Source organism: Vulpes vulpes, chromosome 1, assembly GCF_048418805.1.
Source record: "Vulpes vulpes isolate BD-2025 chromosome 1, VulVul3, whole genome shotgun sequence".
Taxonomy (NCBI): domain Eukaryota; kingdom Metazoa; phylum Chordata; class Mammalia; order Carnivora; family Canidae; genus Vulpes; species Vulpes vulpes.
The window spans coordinates 11,757,297-11,778,745 of record NC_132780.1 but is presented as its reverse complement, the minus strand read 5'-3'; the positions used below and the strand labels follow the sequence as shown (position 1 = coordinate 11,778,745).

Here is a 21,449-nt window from a genome sequence, read left to right as displayed (position 1 = left end):
ACATTTATTGCAGCTTTACAACAGCCAAGAGGTAGAAACAACCCAAGTGCTTATCAATAGATGGATAAGTCAAAGGTTAGATTGGGCCACCAGGTTCCCCTATGGTGTATTCCTGACAGCTGGGTTATTATTTCCATAGAACTCGGGGTGAGGATTTACCAGGTTAGATTTAGTGGTTGATGAGAGTTGGCTTTAGCCGTGAGGGGATACAGTGCAAGTAACATTAGCAGGGTACATGACAACGATGCAGTCTTAGCTTTAGGGGATTGTCCTTGTCGGGTTGACTCTTCCATTCTGAAACAAAGTCTTTGAAGATGGCATGTAGATCAGCTGGCCGGACGTGAATGTAGCGAACCCAGGGAGTTATCCCGTCGACCTTGAGAGTGGTGGGAGTGGTCAGGATCACAATGTAGGGTCCTTTCCAGCGAGGTTGGAGTGTCTGCTGCTGATGTCTCCGCACGTACACCCAATCGCCTGGTCGATATCGATGGGGGTCGGGGGTGGCCCAGTTTCATAGAGGGCCTTCAGCTTAGGCCATACCTGTTCTTGGGCTGTTTGTAACATTTGGAGCGAGAAAAGAAGTTGTTGATCATCAAATTCAGCAAGCACCTCAGGTTTTAAATTGGGGATAATAGGTGGAGGAAGACGATCCTGATCTCGTATGGGGTAAGTCCCATCTTATATGGGGAGTTTCGTACCCTATATAGGGCAAAGGGGAGGAGAGTCACCCAGTCTCCAGGGCTAATTAAGGTCTCTTTTAATGTTCCGTTCATCCTCTCTACCTGTCCTGAGCTTTGGGGCCTATATGCACAATGTAATTTCCAATCTGCCCCAAGTACTAGTGCCACTCCCTGTGTTACCTTAGAGACGAATCCTGGTCTGTTGTCTGATCCAATCTTAACAGGAAAACCATACCTCGGTAAGATGTCTTCCAGCAGTTTCTTGGTCACGGTCTGGGCTATTTCATGTTTGGTGGGAAATGCCTCTGGCCACCCTGAAAAAGTATCTACAAACACTAGTAAATACCTGTATCCGTATCTTCCAGGTTTTACCTCAGTGAAGTCCACTTCCCAGTAGGCTCCTGGGCAGTCTCCCCAGAGCCGGATGCCCGGGTTAGATCCATGGGCAGTGATATTAGTTAATTGGCATGTGTGGCACCTTGTCACAATCTGCTCAATCTTTGCTCAAGAGTCCTTAATAGTGATCTTTGCATGTCGTATGAGGTCTTCCATCTTCCTTGTTCCCATATGAGTACTCCGATGCATTTTGGATAGGACTCATCATCCTCGTTCCTCTGGCAGGGTGATGCTGGAGTCTGCGGCCCTCCACCAGCCATGCAATCACTGGGTCATGGACAAGCGTTTGATCCAGTGTAAGTCAGCATCAGTATAGTTGGGGGTGTCGGGCAGGGTCGCTGCCCCCGGATCGGGTAGTGTGGTTGTTAAGACCTGGGTCACTGAAAGGGCCGCCTCCTCTGCTGTTGAGTCAGCTAGCCGGCTTCCCCTGGCTACTGGTGTGTCTGCCTTTTGGTGTCCCAGACAATGGATGATGGCTAGGGCCTTGGGCAGCCAGAGGGCCCTCAGGAGTTCAAGGATCTGTTTTGTTTTTAATAGTTTTTCCTTCTGCTGTCAGGAGCCCTCTCTATATACGAAGGGCTCCATGGATGTGAGCGGTGGCAAAGGCGTACCTGCTGTCGGTGTAAGTGTTTATTCGTTTACCTTCTCCCATGGTCAGCGCCTTGGCCAGTGTGGTCAGTTCTGCCCGTTGAGCTGATGTTCCAGCTGCCAGTGGCTCTGCCCAGATGGTCTCTGTTTCCATGGTTACGGCTGCCCCCGCATATCTTATTCCTTTTCGGACAAAACTGCTGCCGTCTGTATACCACGTGGCATCTGCATTTGGCAGTGGCTGGTCGTGGAGATCGGCCAGGTGACTCCGTGCACCTGTGCCAGAATTTCTTGACAATCATACAGAGGGGGGATCCCAGTCTGGGTTAGGGAGTAGCATTGCCGGATTCAGGGTTGTCGGTGGCTTGAATAAAATCCTGGTGGGGTTTAGCAGTAGGCTCTGATAATGGGTCGGACGGGCATTGCTGATCCAGTGTCTGAGGGTTGAGTACCCCTTCAATAGCATGTGGGGTGGTAACATGCAGTTCTTGCCCCACTGCCAGCTTGTCTGCGTCTTTGACCATAGTGGCCACCCACAGCAATAATTTTTAAGCATGGGGGCCATCCAACAGCTACCATGTCCAGTATTTTGGAGAGATAAGCTATGGGTCTCTTCCAGGGACCTATGTACTTGACAAGGACCCCTTCTGCCACCCTGTCTTTCTCACCCACGTACAGGTAGAAGGGCTTGGTTAGGTCGGGCAACCCAAGAGCCAGGGCAGACAGCAAGGCCTGTTTAAGGTCATTAAAGGCTTTGTTCATGGCCTCCGTCCATTCAAAATTTTGCTGGTGCCTGGTGGCCTCATAGAGGGGTCTGGCCATCTTGGCAAAACCCGGAATCCACAATCGACAGAATCCTGCTGACCCCAGGAATTCACGTACCTGGCGGACCGTTGCGGCTGTGGGATCCTTAGGACGGTTTCCTTCCGGGCATCCGTCAACCATCTTTGTCCATCCTTTAATTTGTACCCAAGGTAGCTCACCTCTGTTCTGCACATCTGGGCTTTTTTAGCGGAGACCCGGTATCCTAGGGCCGCTACGGTCTGGAGCAAGTCCTTGGTGCCTCGCAGGCACGTGTCCTGGTCCTCCGCCACCAACAGGATATCATCTACATATTACAATAAGGTCAAATGAGGGTGTTCGGAACAGAACTCACCCAAGTCTCCGTGTAAGGCCTCATCGAAGATGGTGGGTGAGTTTTTGAATCCTTGTGGTAGTCGAGTCCAGGTGAGCTGGCCATTGATGCCTTTCTCGGGGTCCGTCCATTAAACGGCGTAAAGGTCTTGGCTCTTGGGTGCTAAAGGCAGGCTGAAAAAGGCATCTTTTAAACCTAATGCTGTATACCAAGTTTTGTCTGGAGGCAGGGTGGAGAGGAGGGTGTATAGGGTTGGGACCGTGGGGTGCATATCCTCTACTCGCTGGTTGACTTCCCTTAAGTCCTAGACTGGCCTGTAATCGTTAGAGTGTGGTTTCCGCACCGGCAGCAGGGAGTGTTCCATGCCGACTGGCAAGGCCTCAATATGCCCAAGGCCAGTAGTCACCATATGGGGGGGTGTGATTCCCATATGGCTATGAGAGGCATGGGGTATTGGCGGACCCTGACAGGGTCGGCCCCCCGCTTTAGTTCTATATATATGGCCGGTCGGTGCCAGGCCAACCCAGTTCCCCCAGTTTCTGCCCACGCTTGGGGAATTCCTGTAGTCAACGGTCAATGTCAGTCATTGGGGCTGAGGGCATTTGGTGGAGACGGCATTTGTCCTCTAAACTCAGGACAAGCACCTGAATTGGGTGCCCCTCCTTGTTTAGGATTTTTGCCCCTTTGAGGTGGAAGGGGATTTGTTCCCCCATCTTGGTGAGCAAGTCCCAACCTGGCAATGGGTAGGGACGCTCAGAGATGACCATGAAGGAGTGGGATACCCGGCCCATGCCGAGACCCACAGTTCTTTGGGTAGATCATGAGTACTGTCTGGTGCCCGTGGCCCCTTGTACCCATGAAGTCTTGCTTGCCAATTTCCCTTGGGGTTGTAATAAAACTGAGTGTTGTGCCCCAGTGTGCACTAGGAATTCAATGGGTTGCCCCTCCACTCTGAGGGTTACCCTAGGCTCGGGGAGGGGTGCCAAACCCCGACTCCCCTAGTCATCCAGGTCCTCCATCTCCAAGATCTTGGCGGGGGCCTTAGGTCTCTTATTAGGGCAGTCTTTCACCCAGTGGCCCTCTTCCTTACAATAAGCACATTGGGTTTTGTTCAGTTTAGGGCATTCCCGATGGGGACCAGGGCCATCCTCCTTATCTGTCCCTAAAGCCAGATTTTTGAGGTAGCTCTGTCTTTCCTGTGGGTCATCCATGGTTGTGGCCAGCAGGATCTTGGCCAGGTTTTGAGCCTGCCGGTCACAGTTTAATTTGTTGCTCTTCCAGACTTTATTATTATAAACTCTTTCTGCTACTATTAAGTCCTGCAAGCTCTTCTCTCCTCGCCTCTCTATTCTTTGCAATTTTCTTTTGATGTCTGGAGCGGCCTGGTTAACAAAAGCCATGATAATTGTGGCCTTTGTTTCTGGGGCTTCTGGGTTCATAGGGGTGTACTGCCTAAAAGCCTCTATGACTTTCTCTAAGAAGGCTGCTGGACTCTCATCCTTACCCTGCCTCACATCATACACCTTGGCCAGATCGGCAGGCTTGTGTGCAGCAGCCTGGAGACCTGCCAGGAGAGTCTGGCGGTGGACCCGGAGTCTCTCCTTACCTTCAGCCAAGTTGTGGTCCCAGGTGGGGTGGGATAAGGGGAAGGCAGCGTTTATGAGGTCCAGGTTTTGAGTCGGCTGTCTGTCCTCTCCCAAGACAGACTTCCAGGCTTCCACCTGAATTTGTTCACTCTCTTCGGTGGTGAAGAGAACCTGCAAGAGCTGTCGGCAGTCATCCCAAGTAGGCAGGTAGGTAAAGAGAACAGGATCTAAAAGCCCAATTAGATCTTTCTGGTTATCAGAGAATCTTCCATTCTGGGTTCTCCAATTATATAAATCACTGGTGGAGAACGGCCAGGATAACATTGGCTGTCCACCAGTCTCGTGGGGGGGGGGGGGGGGGTTCCCATGGCTCAGAGGGGAAGGGTGGTGGAGTCAGCTGCCCCTGTATTAGGAGGTGGGGCTGCCCGGTGGGTCCGACCATGTGTCCCCGCTGCCGGCCCGCGCACAGGAACTCCCTCATCAGGGAGGGGTGGCGCCCCTTCTGCAGCCCCCAGTGCCTCTGATGGGAGGGGGAGGGGGCATCAGGTAGGGTAGGGCAGTGGGAGAACCAGGTCCCCGGGGGAGGAATCCTGCAAGGCTAGATGAAGGGGCTTTTTGGTCCTAGAGTCAGTGTCCTTCTCGGCCTTTCGCAGGGCTAGAATCTTGGTAGGTCCTGCTTTGGGGGGTAAAAATGGTTTTAGCCAAGGAGGGGGATTCTCGATCATGTCCTGCCAGGCCAGGATGTAGGGCAACTGGTCAGGGTGGCCATCTGGTTCATTCCTGAAGATCACGGCCTTAACCTGTAAGAAAATAGGTAGCTGGAAAGTTCCTTGTAGGGGCCACCCCACCTCAAAGGTTGGCCATTCTGACATGCAGCAAGCTTGAAAGTCTTCTCTCCGTATGTCTGTGCTCAGGTGATGAGCTCTTTCCCTAACGTGGGAGGAGTGGGAGAGCGTAAGAGACAGGGGGGTGGTTTGTGTCTGCCCCATTATGTCCCCAGTCCACACCAAGGCCCAGACATTATGACAGTTAACAAAGACACAGCCAGACAGACAAGCGCACACACAGTTAACAAGGACACGGTACAAACGTTCCAGGGCGGCCGCGGAGACAAACAGAAGGTAAACCGAAGGGCTGGCAGCCGGCCCTCCTCACAGATGGGGACTTCGTCCTCCCGGCGGAGACAAGGGACGTCTGCCAAGACCCCTGGGCTACGGCCCACCAGTGCGTCCGCCTAAGCCGGTGTCAACCTAACACAATTGGAACTCCGACAGGTAGAAATACAGTATAGAGCTCGCAGAGAATATGCGCGAAGGTGGAAAAGTTGAGTACTCACCATGTGCAGAACCCTCCGGATGGGGTCTTGGGGGTTTCTCGGATCCAGATGAGCCCCCAAATGTTGTGCCCAAGATTGCGAATCTGAGAAAACACCAAGGAACCGACACCGATGCAAGGACACCAGGGTTTATTAGCAAGCTCGAGCTTGGGTCCAAGTATACCCGACACAGAAGAGCAGGGACTTGGGCCCCGAGGGGGTTCCAGCTGGATTTTATGGGCTGGTCTAGGGGTAAGGTGGGGTTTTTCAGTAAGGGTGGGGATGTGAGAATCTCCAGTAAAGAGGCCACACAAGCTCTTGCTTCCTTACTCTGATAAGGGCGTGCTTTGTGTTTTTTCTGTAGCCGGGGTAAGGTAGAGGTCAGTACCTGGTCACAGTGGCCTGGTCACGGTGGCCTGAGATGCTGCCGAAGCTACAATGGCTGTACTTGTGCCACTGTTAAACTTAAATGGCCCTAATTCTCTCGGCCTCCACACCTGGATGGCAGAAGGCTTCTGAAACCACAGGCGTAGATGCCATGGAGAAGAGACTCAAAGAGGTTCATGTCATCAAAGCTGTCAACAATCTCATTCCAGTTACTCTCGATGACACCTTCGGGCTCCATCCCATTGGGGCCATTGTCATGTCTGCCTCACAGACATGATCCTTAGAAACTCAGTTATGAAGGTTTTTAAAAGAGCATTGAAAACAATTTGTAAACCAAGTAACGTAGGAATTCTTACTTTTACACTATTTGTGAATCAAAAGTGAAAATGAGAACCATGAATGAAATCAAATAAAAAGTAAATATCTGATATATTAAAGATACTAAATATCTGGTATTATCCTTCACTCTTCGGGATATTGAGAAAAGATGTGTCCACTCATTGCAAAAGGTGATAAAAGAGCTCACCTGAAATGTGGTCATTGTCTCCTCCTTTTCTGGGGGAAGGCCAGAGTCATGAGAAGACAGAACTACAGAAAGGAAAAGAAGTCATGAGACAAAGGCCAGAAATTCTCTAGCCAATTTGGCATCTTTGTGAAAATTTTTAAAAAGTGCCCCTTATATGAAACAGACGCAGCTCCACATGGATTGGTGAGGGGAGTGTGGATTCCAGCTACCGCTAATTTCACCTGTGAGGAGAACAGCAGAGTCTGATGGTGCCAACGACTGTTCTCAGAGCTCCCAGACTGGCCATTCTGGTCCTGGGCAGTGTGGGCAGGGGAGCCACTAACATGTACTTTGGCCCTGGTACCAAAATGCGCCAGTTCAAATCCTAACCATTGCTGCTACCTGGTCAAATAACTTTGCGTTAACTCGGTCATCAGCAAGGGGAGGATAAACACGTGCCTACCTCGTAGGATAGTTGTAAAGATTAAACATGTGGGGAGAGGGGGCACCTGGGTGACTCAGTGGCTGAGCATGTGTCTTTAGCTCAGGTTGTGATCCTGGGGTCCAGCCTCCTATCGAGTTCCCTGCGGAGAGCCTGCTTCTCCCTCTGCCTAGGTCTCTGCTTCTCTCTGTGTGTCTGTCATGAATAAATAAATCTTTAGGGCAGCTCAGGTGGCTCAGTGGTTTAGCGCTGCCTTCAACCCAGGGTGTTATCCTGGAGATCCAGGATCAAGTCCCATGTCAGGCTCCCTGCATGGAGCCTGCTTCTCCCTCTGCCTGTGTCTCTGCCTGTCTCTCGTGAATAAATATTTTTTAAGAATAAAATCTTTAAAAATAAATGTGTGGGGAGAAGGAAAGCGGTTATAATTCTGCTTGCTAGAGGGTGCGGGGGAGCCGGGGAGTCCCCTCACCCCATCTCCTGGCAGGTGCAGAAAAGCAAAGGCTCTTCCCCTCATGAAGTTATCTTTGCCAAGGGGCTTGTAAGACACCTGAACACCAGGGAACTTTGCCTTTGAAAGCTATGAAATCCTGATTGGTGGCTTTAATTGTTGCATGGTAGGGTTTTTTTTTTTTAATGTTTGTTTTATAGAGAGGAGTAATTGCTGGTGGATTTTCTTCTGGAAGCCAGAAGAGGCTCCAAGGCACATTCCTCCTTGTTCATGGACTAATGAAAACTTTGACTTTCATTTGTCATGTCAAACAAAAACCCGAGTCCCTGTTTAACAATATTTGGGGGAGCAGCCCAGGTGGCTCAGCGGTTTAGTTTAGCACTGCCTTCAGCCCAGGGCGTGATCCTGGAGACCCGGGATCGAGTCCCACGTCGAGCTCCCTGCATAGAGCCTGCTTCTATTCTGCCTGTGTCTCTGCCTCTCTCTCTCTCATAAATAAATAAAATCTTTTTAAAAAAAAAACAATATTTGGGTAGTGATAGCAAAACCCAACCCAGAGAGTGGTTTGGGAGCTTTTGTGAGCTTATTTATGTAAAATCTGGCACAGTAGATCAGTTCTCCCTAAAGAATGAGGATTCTGATGACTGTCATTCCCATATAACAAACAAGAAGACTGAGAGTCAGTGAGACGAAGTTATCCAGGTCATAAAGCTTGGAAGTGGCAGTGGCTGGACTTGAATCTGGCTCTGAGTCTAGAACCTCTGCTATTTGTCACTGGGCTGCTCTAAAGACAAATACAGAGAAGAGGGGATGCTCACCAAATCCGTGAAAGGACAGGCCAGGAGGCAATTCATTTCTGATGGCAGTTGTGATTAACTTTGTGCTAACTGAAACCAACGGAAATGTATTTTCTTAGAGTTCTAGAAATCCAAATCCCAAAAGGAGTCTTACAGTTAAAATTAAGTGTTGAGCAGATCCGATTCCTTTTTGAAGTTCCATGGGGAGAAGCGTTTCTTACCTTCCCCCAGCTTTTAGAAGCTACTGTCATCGCCCCCTTCCTCCATCTTCAAGGCCAGTTGCATAACACTTTGCCTTCCCTCCACCTGCCTTCCTCTTATAAGACCCTTTTGATTTCATTGGGCCCACCTGGATACCCATGCTACTCTCCTCAAGACCTTCAAGTTAATCACACCTGCAAAGTCCTTTTTGCCATTTAAGGGAACATACGCACTCTGGAGATTAGGGTACGGACAGCTGGGCAGCCCGGGTGGCTCAGTGGTTTAGCGCCGCCTTCAGCCCAGGGTCTGATCCTGGAGACCCGAGATAGAGTCCCACATCAGGCTCCCTGCATGGAGCCTGCTTCTCCCTCTGCCTGTGTCTCTGCCTCTCTCTCTAATAAATAAAATCTTTTTTTAAAAAAAGGGCATGGACATCTTTGGGTCCACAGTGCAGCTCACCACAAGAAGTCGAGGACAAAGGCAGAAAAGAGGAAGCTTCTGCTGACAAATGACCTGTTTGCCAGGTAATAAAACATAGGGAAGGGGGTGGTTTCTAGAGCCACATCTTTGAGGTTCTGCCACTGACCTGCTCTCTCTCTGTGCTTTGGTGCCTTGTCCATGTAAAAGGAAGATAATCGTAACGTCCTCGTAGGGTTGTTGTGAAGCATAATGCAGGGCACATTGGAAGCACCTGAGATGCATCACCTGCATGGTTCGGTTCCCTTCCTCCTTGGAGAGGCATTACCTCCCAACTAACTTCCCCTCTCTGGCTCCAGGACCATCAGATAGATGCCTTCTGCTCAGCAACTGGGAGTCACCCAGAAAAACCCACTGGATGGAATAAAGGTCTGGTGCCCCTAGACTCCGTTTTGCCCATGACATCCAGCAGGGTTTCCTTTTCTATACCCAACTTTCTAGAAAAGGTCTTTCTTGAGTTAGGTTCTCTCACTACTTTGCTCAGGCCAGTGTCTACTCCTGAGAGGCGCTGTCTCCCTTCATTTCTGAAGGGCAGGTATGAGAATTTTCACATGCCCCTCAAAACCCTACCCAGGTGTTGACTTTATGGAGTCTTCCATCACCCTCCAGGGATATTTTATTAATTAACCCCCTGCAATGCCTGAGAGGTGACCAGCTCTTCCTCAGCTTCCTATCAACAGTCCCTCAAACACATGAAGGGTGGACTGTAAAATGAATGGGGGGATGTGTGAGCCCCAAACTGGGCAGGGCTGGTGGTGTGGGCTAGGTGATTGTTGAGGTTCCCTGGTCAGGGGATTTGGAGAGCAGTGGAGTCATTTTCTGGGTGCTACTTCTGCATTTCTTACCTTGCCCACCATTCTCTAGCATCTCAAGGAGATCTTGAGATGTCTTTGAAGACATGAAATGTTTATGTGAAGCCCTGCTTTGGCCACCTGCTCCTCCCCTACGAAGTGCCTGCTTACCCTGCCTTGGAAAAGAAATACTGTTTTTCTGTCTCAATTTGAGACACTTTCAGATTTCTGAAATTGGAGGCTTCTCCCTACTGCAGGTCCCCTTGAATGAAGTCTCTCCTTACAGAAGTCCAGCTGTGTTTCTATTTGACACATGGGTCTCATGAGCTAGGAATGCAATCAGTCTCTGTATCATCATCTAGTGTGGATCAGCAGCTCAGTGTCAGATGACCCCATCAGGCAATAAGCCCTTTCCTGGAGGTGTTTCCATGCACTCCAGAGGGTCCAGCAGCGTCCACGTTTTTTTGATTGAGACATATTTGACATATAACATTGTGTAAATTCAAGATGTACAACATATTGATTTGATACATTTATACAGCAATAGGATTGCCACTGCAGCATTAGTTAACATGTTGTCACATAATTATCATTTCTTCTATTGTGAGAACATTTAACACCTAGTCTTTTAGCAAGCTCAATGTTTATAATACAGTTATGTTGTTTATAATCCCTGCACTGTGTAATAGGACTCCAGATGTAGCCTTCACCAACTCCCATTCCCCTACAGCTAGCCCCTGGGAACTGACATTTTACTCTGCTTTTATGACTTGTCTGTTTTTTTAGATTCTGCACACAAAAAATATATGGTGGGGCACCTGGGTGGCTCAGTCTGTTAAGTGGCTGACTCTTGGCTTCAGCTCAGGTCATGACCTCATGGCCCTGGGATCCAGCCCTGTATCAGGCTCTGTGCTCAGCAAGGAGTCAGCTTGAGGATGATGACTCATGCTCTCTCTCTATTTCAAATAAATATGTATATATGTATATAAATATATATTTAAATGTGTACACAAAAATATATATTTTTATATGTATGTGTATATATATACATCACATACATACATATGGTATTTGTCTTTCTCTGTCTGACTTATCTCACTTAGTATAATGTCCCCAGGTTTATCCATGTTGTTCCAAATGACAGAACTTCCTTTTTTTTTTCTCATGGCTGAATTTCATTGCATTATATACACCATGTCTTTTTTATCCATCCATCGGCTGGTGGACACATAGGTTGTTTCCATAGCTTGACTATTGTGAATAATGCTGCAATAAACATGAGGGTGCAGCATCCCTTCGGTAGACAGCTTTCATTTCCTTTGGATATACACCCAGAAGCAGGGGCATCCATAAGGTTTTGTCACAGCTTAGGGTTCCCCAGAGGAGTGCAAGCGTCACATGGTCTGAGCCAGTTTCCTGAGTGGAGCAATTCCATCCCACTTCAATTCAGCACAGTGCATCCTGGGGCTGAAACAACTCAGGCAGACAGTATCAGGTTTCAGCCCAGAGACAGGTCCAGGCAGTGAGGATCTGTGATTTTCAGCATTCCAGAAAAGCCAGCTGCTTTTCTCTGGCAGCAGCAAGGCTAAGACTAAAGGGTCAGACAGCTGTGCCCAAGCCCAAGTAAAGCTGTCCTAAGCCCTTTCTGCCTTGTCATTCTTAGAGTCCAAACTGACCTTTAAAACTATGCACATCAGATTTGAGAAATATCTGCCTCTCAGGGTCAGACATCTGATTTTCTGAGAGCTCATTAGCAACTAAAATCTCCTTTTGAAAGCTCCAAAACTGTATCTCCACATGGAGATGGACTTTCTTTTCATGTTGCTTCCCTTTCCCCAGAGGCTCCAATAGGCAAGACACATAGAAAAAATCATCAGTTACAGAGACTCATTCTGTTACCAACATTCAGGTTTTTTTTTTTTAAAGATTTATTTACTTATTTATTCAGAGAGAGCGAAAGAGAGGCAGAGACACAGGCTCCATGCAGGGAGCCCGACACAGGACCCGATCCCAGGTCTCCAGGATCACACCCTGGGCTGCAGGCGGCGCTAAACCGCTGCGCCACCGGGGCTGCCCGGAATATTCAGTTTAAATTTCAACCTGCTCACAGGCAGCAGGAAACAAGTGAGTGTGGTCCATGACACATTCTCTGCAGCTTTCCCGATTGGAATGATCCCTCTAGTGTTTAGGTTATAAGCATGTAAACTTGCATCAATTTTTATCATACATCCAGGTACAATAGCCACAAAATACAAAGCTATGTCTTTAAAAGTCCCCCTGTGGTGGTCCCTGGGTGGTGCAGTTGGTTAAGCTTCTGACTCTTGGCTCTGGCTCAGGTCATGATCTCTGGGTCATAAGATCAAGCCCCACATCAGGTTCCACACTCAGCACAGAGTCTGCTTGAGTTTCTCTCTCCCTCTCTCTGCTCTTCCCCCCCCCCCACTCTTTCTCTTTCTCTCTCTCTCAAATAAATAAATATTTTTAAAAGCCCCCTTTTTACCCTCTCGTTGTAAGCTTACTCAAACCCTGATCAGCAGGTCTAACATTTACAAGATCAACAACAGCTGAGGAGGGAGGTTGTGACAATGCTGCCAAGTGTTCTCTATCAAGGAAGCTCAGTGTTTCCCTCCTTCACCCTCTTTTTTTTTTTTGGTCTAGTTTATCTGAAACTTTATTTCATGGGGTGAAGTCTAGGAAAAAAGCAATCCAAGCTTCCAAGAGTCCTCTCTATATGGAGTCATACAGAACACACTTAATTCCCCAGCAAGGGAAATTGTGACAACACATGTGAAGTGTGTCTATGAGGGAAGCCCATTAGACACACTCAATACCCAAGATTTCTATTACAGGCTGGTCACATCAGCACACTCCGCCTAGCAATGAGCTCAAATTCCTGACCCAGAGGGAAAGCAAGTTTTGGCATAAACCGCATTATTTGTATAGTCCTGGCGTAGTGAATAGCCTTTACCACTGAGGGAATGGCGAAAACCTTACAGAAATCCAAGTTCCCAGAATGTCAGTGGTCATGAGCATCTTTTACAACATCTGTCCTCTGTTTCCTTATATTTGACACAGAGAAATTGACAATGTCAACTCTTTGGTAAAGGATAGGGAAGTACGTTTCTCATGAACCTTTTGTGAGAGTATGTTGATAGAGACTTTCTGGAGGGCTCTCAGACAATGTGGATCAAAATGTAAAATGTGAAAACACTATGCTGGTGAGGATGTAAAGAAACTGAATTACTCAGACGTTGCTGGTGGGAATACAAGGCGTCATGGATACTCTAGAGGAGTATTTGGTAATTTCACTTAAAACAAGATATGCACTTATATTGCACTCTTGAGCCCTTATGAATAAATGAAGTGAAATGAAAACTTATGTTGATGCAAAAACCTGTATGTGACTCTTTACAGCAGCTCTATTCGTAACATCAAAAACTGGAAACAGTGGAAGGGGGATGGGTAACTGGGAGATGGGCACTTAAGGAGGGCACTTGATGGGATGAGCACTGGGTGTTATACGTTGGCAAATTGAATTTAAATAAAAACTGGAAACGACCCAACTGTCTTCTAACAGGTGCATGGTTTTTAAAAATATTTTATTTATTTATGCATGAAAGAGAGAGAGAGAGAGGCAGAGACACAGGCAGAGGGAGAAGCAGGCTCCATGCAGGGAGCCCGACGTCGGACTCCATCCCGGGTCTCCAGGATCAGAACTCGATCCTGGATCTCCAGGATCAGGCCCTGGGATGAAGGCGCGCTAAGCCGCTGAGCCACCCGGGCTGCCCTAACAGGTGCATGGTTAAACAAACTGTAGTACATCTATCCCATGGAATATGAATCTGCATTAATAAATTAATGTATTAATTAATTAATAAAAAGAAACTTCACTAAAATAGAGCCAGAAGGCCAGAAGGGGGCGCTCTCATACCATCCCACTCCTCATCAAGAAATGTCAATTACGGACCCCAACAGGGAAAGATTGCTTTGCATCTTGTAGCATCCACTGCATCTCCTACAAGACACGGACCGGTTAAGGAAAGATTGTCCTCACCTCGGACTCTTCCCTTTGTCCAATGGACTTTCCTTTGAAATAATCTCTTCCAACTTCCTCCTTCTCCATAAAATAACATTCCTCTCCTTTATTTGTTGGACTAGCCTATGGTTTTTGCTGCAACTTGCTTGGCCCAAATTGCAATTCTCTGCTATTCCTGAATAAACCCATTTTTGCTGGTAAAATAACAGTTTTACTTTTAAGGTCAACAGAAAAAAATATTGATACAAGCAACAATTGGGTTGGATTTCCAGGTCACTATGCTGAATGATAAAAGCCAATCTCAAAAGCTTCCACACTGTATGATTCTATTTATGTAACATTTTAAAAATAAAATTGTAGTGACGGAGAACAGATTATTGGTTGCCAGGGGTGAGGGATGGTGAGAGTGGGTGTGTCTATAACCATATCACCCTATCACCAGGGAGCCTGTGGTGATGGGACAGCTCTGTATCTTGATTGCAGTAATAGTTACATAAAACTACATAAAATTATATAAATATATACACACACACAAAAAAAAGGACTTGTAAAACTGGTAAAAATTGGGGGATCCGTGGGTGGCTCAGTGGTTCAGTGCCTGCCTTTGACCCAGGGCGTGATCCTGGAGACCCGGGATCGAGTCCCACGTCAGCCTCCCGGCATGGAGTCTGCTTCTCCCTCTGCCTGTGTCTCTGCCTCTCTCTTTCTCTGCATCTATCATGAATAAATAAATAAAATCTTTAGAAAAAAACTGGTAAAATTGGGGGATTATATAGCGTCAATTTCTGCTTATTTATTTATTTATTTATTTAACATACTATGGAGTTAAGATCAGGGGCAGAGGGAGAGGAAAAGAGAATCTCAGGTCGACTCCCAGTGAAAGGCAAAGCCAGAACACAAAGCTTGATCTCACAACCCCGAGATCATGACCTGAGCTGGAATCAGGAGTCCACCACTTAAGCAACTGAGGCACCCAGGAGTCCCATTAGTAACTGTATTTTTATCAAAGGTTTGGTATTTGTAACCATAACCCCTCTAGTTGTTCTAGATTGTCTTCACAGTTCTTGGCCCTTTAAATACCTATGCACATTTTAGAATCAATTTGTCATTTGAAACACATCCTGCTTGGTATTGAGATTGTATTGAATCTATAGATCAACTAGGAGAGATTTCATTTATTTGGGTCTGCAATTTCTCTCAGTAATGTTTTGTTTTCTGTGTTGGTCTCACTTTTTTTTTTTTTAAGATTTTATTTATTAATGAGAGAGCGCGCACGAGCGGCAGAGACACAGACACAGGCAGAGGGAGAAGCAGGCTCCATGCAGGGAGCCAGACCTGGGACTCGATCCCAGGACTCCAGGATCACGCCCTGGGCTGAAGGCGGCGCTAAACCGCTGAGCCACCTGGGCTGCCCTGGTCTCACATTTCTTTCTTTAGATTTAGTTCTGCCTATTTGATACTCTCAACTTTTCACAAATTCTTTTACTTCTAATATTGTGATTGTTGCTAGTATATAAGAATATCATTGAATTTTTAATTTTATGGTATGTTGTGACTTAAATTTACCTAATAATTCTAATATTTAAAATCTTTTAAATTTATTTTTATTTTTTAGACAGAGCATGGAATGGTGGAGGAGCAAACGGAGAAGTAGAGGGAGAAACTTAAGCAGATGCCACGTTCAGTGTGGAGCCCCAGTTGGGTCGTGATCATGACAGAGCTAAAATCAAGACTCCATCTGAGTTGCCCATGTGCCCCTCTAATATTTTATTTATATTATATTTTATTATAATATCTGCAAATAATTAGTTTCCTTTCTACTCCTTGTCTAATTATCGTTTCCTTGCACTGGCTAAAATCTATAATTATAGATAATATGTGATAGTAGACTTTTTTTTTTAAGATTCTATTTATTTACTCATGAGAGGCAGAGACATAGGCAGAGGGAGAAGCAGACTCCCCATGGGGAGCCAGATGTGGGACTCGATGCCAGGACCCCGGGACCACACCCTAAGCCAAAGGCGACCACTGAGCCACCCAAGTGTCCTGATTGTAGACATTCCTGTGTTATTCTTGATCTCAGGGGATTGATTTGGGTGTGTAACTATTAAGAATTATGTTTCTCGCGGTTTTGTGAGTGTGTGTACCATCTATTAGACTAGTGAGACAAAGATCCATGAGCTGTTACTGTGAGCAGGGTACAGTTTCCACTGCTTGACATGTATTAAGTCTTTCATTCATAACATTCCAAATATTAGCCTCACTTAACAATGAAAAAATAGAGCCAGAGAGGTTCATCTATGTGTATAAGGTCACACAATTTTTAAGTAGTCACACCAGTACCTAAACTTAACAGTCTGAGTCCACATTTGTACTCTTGGGCACAACACCCAAGGCCAGATGGTTTCATTGGAGAATTCTACCAAACCTGTAAAGAATAATCAGAACTAATTCTACACAATCTCTCCCAGAAAATAGGAGAGGGCAATAAAATCTCAATACTAAAATTAGATAAAAACAGTATGAAGGAAGATAAAATAAAAAATAAGAAATGAAAAAACATGTAAATTAAACTGTAAAATAAGCATTTGGAGCAATCACAGAAATTTGATAATTTTATTAGGTTTCATAATGGCTTTGTGGTTTTGTAAAAAACAAAAAAAGCCAATATTTAAGAACTGCTTATTGAAATAGGTATAAAATATCAGAGTTGCTTTAAATTATTTCAGCATTTAAAATAAAAAGTAAAAGGGGATAGATTAAGCAAATGTAGTAAAATCCTGGTAATTTGAATGTGAGAGATCAGTATGTGGGGAACCATTATATTTTCTCTTTATGAAATTTTTCATAATTAAGAATTAAAATCTTGTAATGCCTGTGTAGCTCAGTGGTTGAGCATCTGCCTTTGGCTCAGGTCATGATCTGGGGGTCCTGGGATCGAGTCCCACTTCAGGTTCCCTACAGGGAGCTTCCTTCTCCCTCTGCCTATGTCTTTGCCTCTCTCTCTCTCTTATGAATAAATAAATAAATAAAATCTTTTTTTAAAAGAATTAAAATCTTGAAAATTGACAACCTGTGGAAATCCTGCTACTTGTGTGAACTAGGGCAATGTTTTTAATTTTCCCAAGCCTATTTTCTTATGTTACAATGAGGATTACTATCACTCACTTTACTGAGGCTCCAATACATAAGAATGGTGACCCTGCAGTACTCCTCACCCCCATGGAAGTTAAGCTTCCTTCATTGGACATACATATCCATCTCTGAGATTAGACAAGATATGTAAAGACATCTCACTTCCCTGGAATTTGCTGAACTGTCTTCCATTGGAACAGGAGAAGGCAAATGACAGAAAAGAATCCGTAAAACCAGGTCTGCTTGGCCCTCCTAACTACTCAGCCTGGGCATTACCTGGTAGGAAGTTTAACATTTACCAGCTATGACAACTGGCTCCTCCTAGCCTGAAACATTTCCTCATCTACCCTTTTCCTTGAAGATACCTTCACTTTGCTCCTTACCTGCAAAGATTGCCCCCCTGCCCCCGCCAACCCTTGTCATTCTCACTTCTCTTCTTGTGCTTCTAAATCAAATCCTCCATGTTCTTTTTTCTTTTCTAAGTCTCCCAAATGCAGCCACACTACCTAGGCCTTAATTACCAAGGATGGGAAGTTCCAGAATTACTGATTTGGAAAGAAATCTCAGGAAAGATTTTTTTAATTTTTTAATAATAAATTTATTTTTTATTAGTGTTCAATTTGCCAACATACAGAATAACACGCAGTGCTCATCCCGTCAAGTGCCCCCCTCAGTGCCCGTCACCCCTTCACCCCCACCCCCCACCCTCCTCCCCTTCCACCACCCCTAGTTCGTTTCCCAGAGTTAGGAGTCTTTATGTTCTGTCTCCCTTTCTGATATTTCCCACACATTTCTTCTCCCTTCCCTTATATTCCCTTTCACTATTATTTATATTCCCCAAATGAATCAGAACATATAATGTTTGTCCTTCTCCGATTGACTTACTTCACTCAGCATAATACCCTCCAGTTCTATCCACGTTGAAGCAAATGGTGGGTATTTGTCATTTCTAATGGCTGAGTAATATTCCATTGTATACATAAACCACATCTTCTTTATCCATTCATCTTTCGATGGACACCGAGGCTCCTTCTACAGTTTGGCTATTGTGGACATTGCTGCTATAAATATCGGGGTGCAGGTGTCCTGGAGTTTCATTGCATCTGAATCTTTGGGGTAAATCCCCAACAGTGCAATTGCTGGGTCATAGGGCAGGTCTATTTTTAACTCTTTGAGGAACCTCCACACAGTTTTCCAGAGTGGCTGTACCAGTTCATCACATTCCCACCAACACTGTAAGAGGGTTCCCCTTTCTCCGCATCCTCTCCAACTTTTGTGGTTTCCTGCCTTGTTAATTTTCTCCATTCTCACTGGTGTGAGGTGGTATCTCATTGTGGTTTTGATTTGTATTTCCCTGATGGCAAGTGATGCAGAGCATTTTCTCATGTGCATCTTGGCCATGTCCATGTCTTCCTCTGTGAGATTTCTGTTCATGTCTTTTGCCCATTTCATGATTGGATTGTTTGTTTCTTTGGTGTTGAGTTTGATAAGTTCTTTATAGATCTTGGATACTAGCCCTTTATCTGATACGTCATTTGCAAATATCTTCTCCCATTCTGTAGGTTGTCTTTTAGTTTTGTTGACTGTATCCTTTGCTGTGCAAAAGATTTTTATTGACAGAGTTGTCTGGTTTGGGCAACCTGGGTGGCTCAGCGGTTTAGTGCTGCCTTCAGCCCTGGGGCGTGATCCTGGAGACCCGGGATCAAGTCCCATGTCGGGCTCCCTGCATGGAGCCTGCTTCTACCTCTGCCTGTGCCTTTCTCTGCCTTTCTCTCTCTGTCTCTGTCTCTGTCTCTGTGTGTGTGTGTGTGTCTCATGAATAAATAAATAAAACCTCTCCAGCAAGGATCCTATCCTCTGAAGCCTCATCAATTCTACAAACACTCACTGCATAGATATTACACAATAAAACATGGTGTCTGCCCTGGAGTTGCTCAGTCTACTGAGCAAAATACTTGAGAATAAACAGCATTAGCCACATCTAATTTAAGTCCATCTACTAAATTCTTAATGAGTTACTGTATTTATCAAATCCAGAACTGTTTGATGGTATTTTAAAAATAGATTTCAGTTCTCTGGTGAAATTGTCCACATCTTCATGAACATAATAAAAGATATTTTAAAATCCATATTTGGTAAATCCAATTTCTAGATCACTATGGGTCAGTTACAACCATCTTTTTCTTTGGGTATTTAATCGTTATTTTTCTTCATAAGAATTTATATTTTAATGCCAGACATTGCTCATAAAAATATGTGGAGGCTCTGTCTAGTGTCTTTTTCCACAGAGGATTTCTTTTCTTCTGGTAAGCAAGATGAATACCAGGAGGTCATATTTATCCCATCAAGATTGTGTATCCTTTACTCATAAGCGTTGAGAGAAATGAACAGTCTTGTGTATTTTGGGAATATAGCAGCCCAGTATACACCAAATCTAAAAGTTACTATTTTCGGATACAGCACTAGTTCTAGAAACTTCTTCCAAGGAAATAACAGTACAAGAACTTGAAAATAGATATCACTGTTCTAATTATTTGCTGAACCATTTAGAAGATACAAACTGAACATTCATCGGTAGGAAATTGGTTAAAATGTGGTATGTCTGCATTACCGGAATATTACACAATTAAAATGTTATAGATCAATATTGATGGAAAATGTTCCCAATGTATTAATGAGTAAAGAAAATCTAGTTACAACATAGTATGCATATTATCCTAGTTTTGTAAACCTGAATAGATCTGTATTCATATGCACAGATATCCTAAAAATATTCTGTATTGTTTATGTATGTCCGCAGTATTGCATTAGTGCCTTTTCTGAATTATTTTGCTTTAAAAAAATTTCAGGCATTATTTTTTAGAAAAAAGCCCTAATTTACACAGGAGAAAAGAAAAAGATACTCCAGAACACAGATGCATGATAAAAATAGCAAATCATAATTCACAGTAACCTTACAGGTATTTTCATTTAGATATGGAATATTTAGGAAAATGCCAAACCTCTAGGTAACTAACAGGAACAACAAGAGATTCAGAAAACAACTACTTTAGAAGTATACAGACAGGGGAATATGCTAGAAGAGTTAATAGAGTGTCAGTTCTTTAAATAAATTTCCTAAAAGTGGGTTGGGAAAAAAATGAATGTGAGAACTAATTCAACCAGAAGGGCAGAGGTTAGAAAATGACAGAAGACTTGATCCAGAGCCAATTTCAACTGGGCCTATATCTGATCCTACCCATATTCCTTTTAATTATGCACACCAGTAAATTCTCCTTTTGTCTCAGTTTGAACTGGGCTTTCTATTTCTTACAACTGAAAACATCCTGATAAACAGCCATGAGATCCAGTATCCCACCCTGGGATCTTGAAATGACAAAGCACAGCATTACTCACCTTGAACTTTTGCTAGTAACATGGTACTTAACTATTCAGTGTCCTGGAAGGTAAGGGCCAAAAAAAAAAAAAAAATTGTGAGAAACTGTTCTCTCTCTCCCTCTCCCCAGTAAATATACACCGAAGGAAACTGTTCAGCCAAGCACACTTGAAACTACTGAAGCAGCTGGGAAGTGTGGGGTGGTATCCAAAATGCTCTGTGCCTTAATAGCTTTGTTCATTGTCCAAAATGCATGCTATAATGTTCCCAATCTTTCCACACCCCTTTCTCATGATCTTTTATGGAGTTAAAAACAAACATCTTTTTTTCATTCAGTCTGTTCCTGGCACAAAAGACACAAAAGATATAATGAGATTTACACTATACATAACTGATGATGTACAAAGTCTTAAATGGTAATATAAAAACTCAGCTTATTACTGCTGGAAAGTGAAGACGCGCAGAGGATAGGAGCCAACTGCAAAAAAAATCTTACACTCAAATTGCAGATTGCATGATTTTATGTATTTTTATTAAGTGGTCACTTCCTTGAATTGTTTTAAAGCTTCTTACAAGATTTTTTCCCTCAGGCATCTAGTAGCTCAGTCTGTTAAGCATCTGTCTTCAGCTCAGGTCATGATCTCAGGGCCCTGGGATCGAACCCCATGTCAGGCTCCCTGCTCAGTAGGCGGTCTGCTTCTCCTCCTGCCCCTGCTCCCACCTACCCCCCACTCATCCTCTCTCAAATAAAATAATTGATAATGAATCCATTTCCTGGTACAACTGATTATGACTAGGGTTGAGCTCCTTAAAATTTTTAAGTATTTGTCTTATTTATTGTAGGTTTTCCTAGCCACCAAATTAGGCATTTCCGGAGCACCTACTGTTTGTTAAGAACTGGTTTGAGGTCATGGTCATTCAGCAGTAAACAAACTTCCTGCCCCCATGGAGCTTCTCTTCTAGTGGACATGGGGTTTGTCATGTCCGTAAGTATACCTTGCTAACATCTTGACGTTAGTTATCACTTTTAAGGCCTCTCTCTTGTGTAAATTTGATTGAATGTGAAGGTTCTGACTGAAACTTACTGTACCATTCTCACCGGGTTTCTATGTCTTGAGGACTGAAATTTTGACTCCTGCTAGAAACACTGGCTA

At 44.8% G+C, this 21,449-nt stretch overlaps 1 pseudogene; it reads right to left on the bottom strand.

Moving 5' to 3' along the window:
• Nucleotides 1-1,340: 1,340 nt before the first annotated feature.
• Nucleotides 1,341-6,325, bottom strand: LOC140597742 (uncharacterized; annotated as a pseudogene).
• Nucleotides 6,326-21,449: the final 15,124 nt, after the last annotated feature.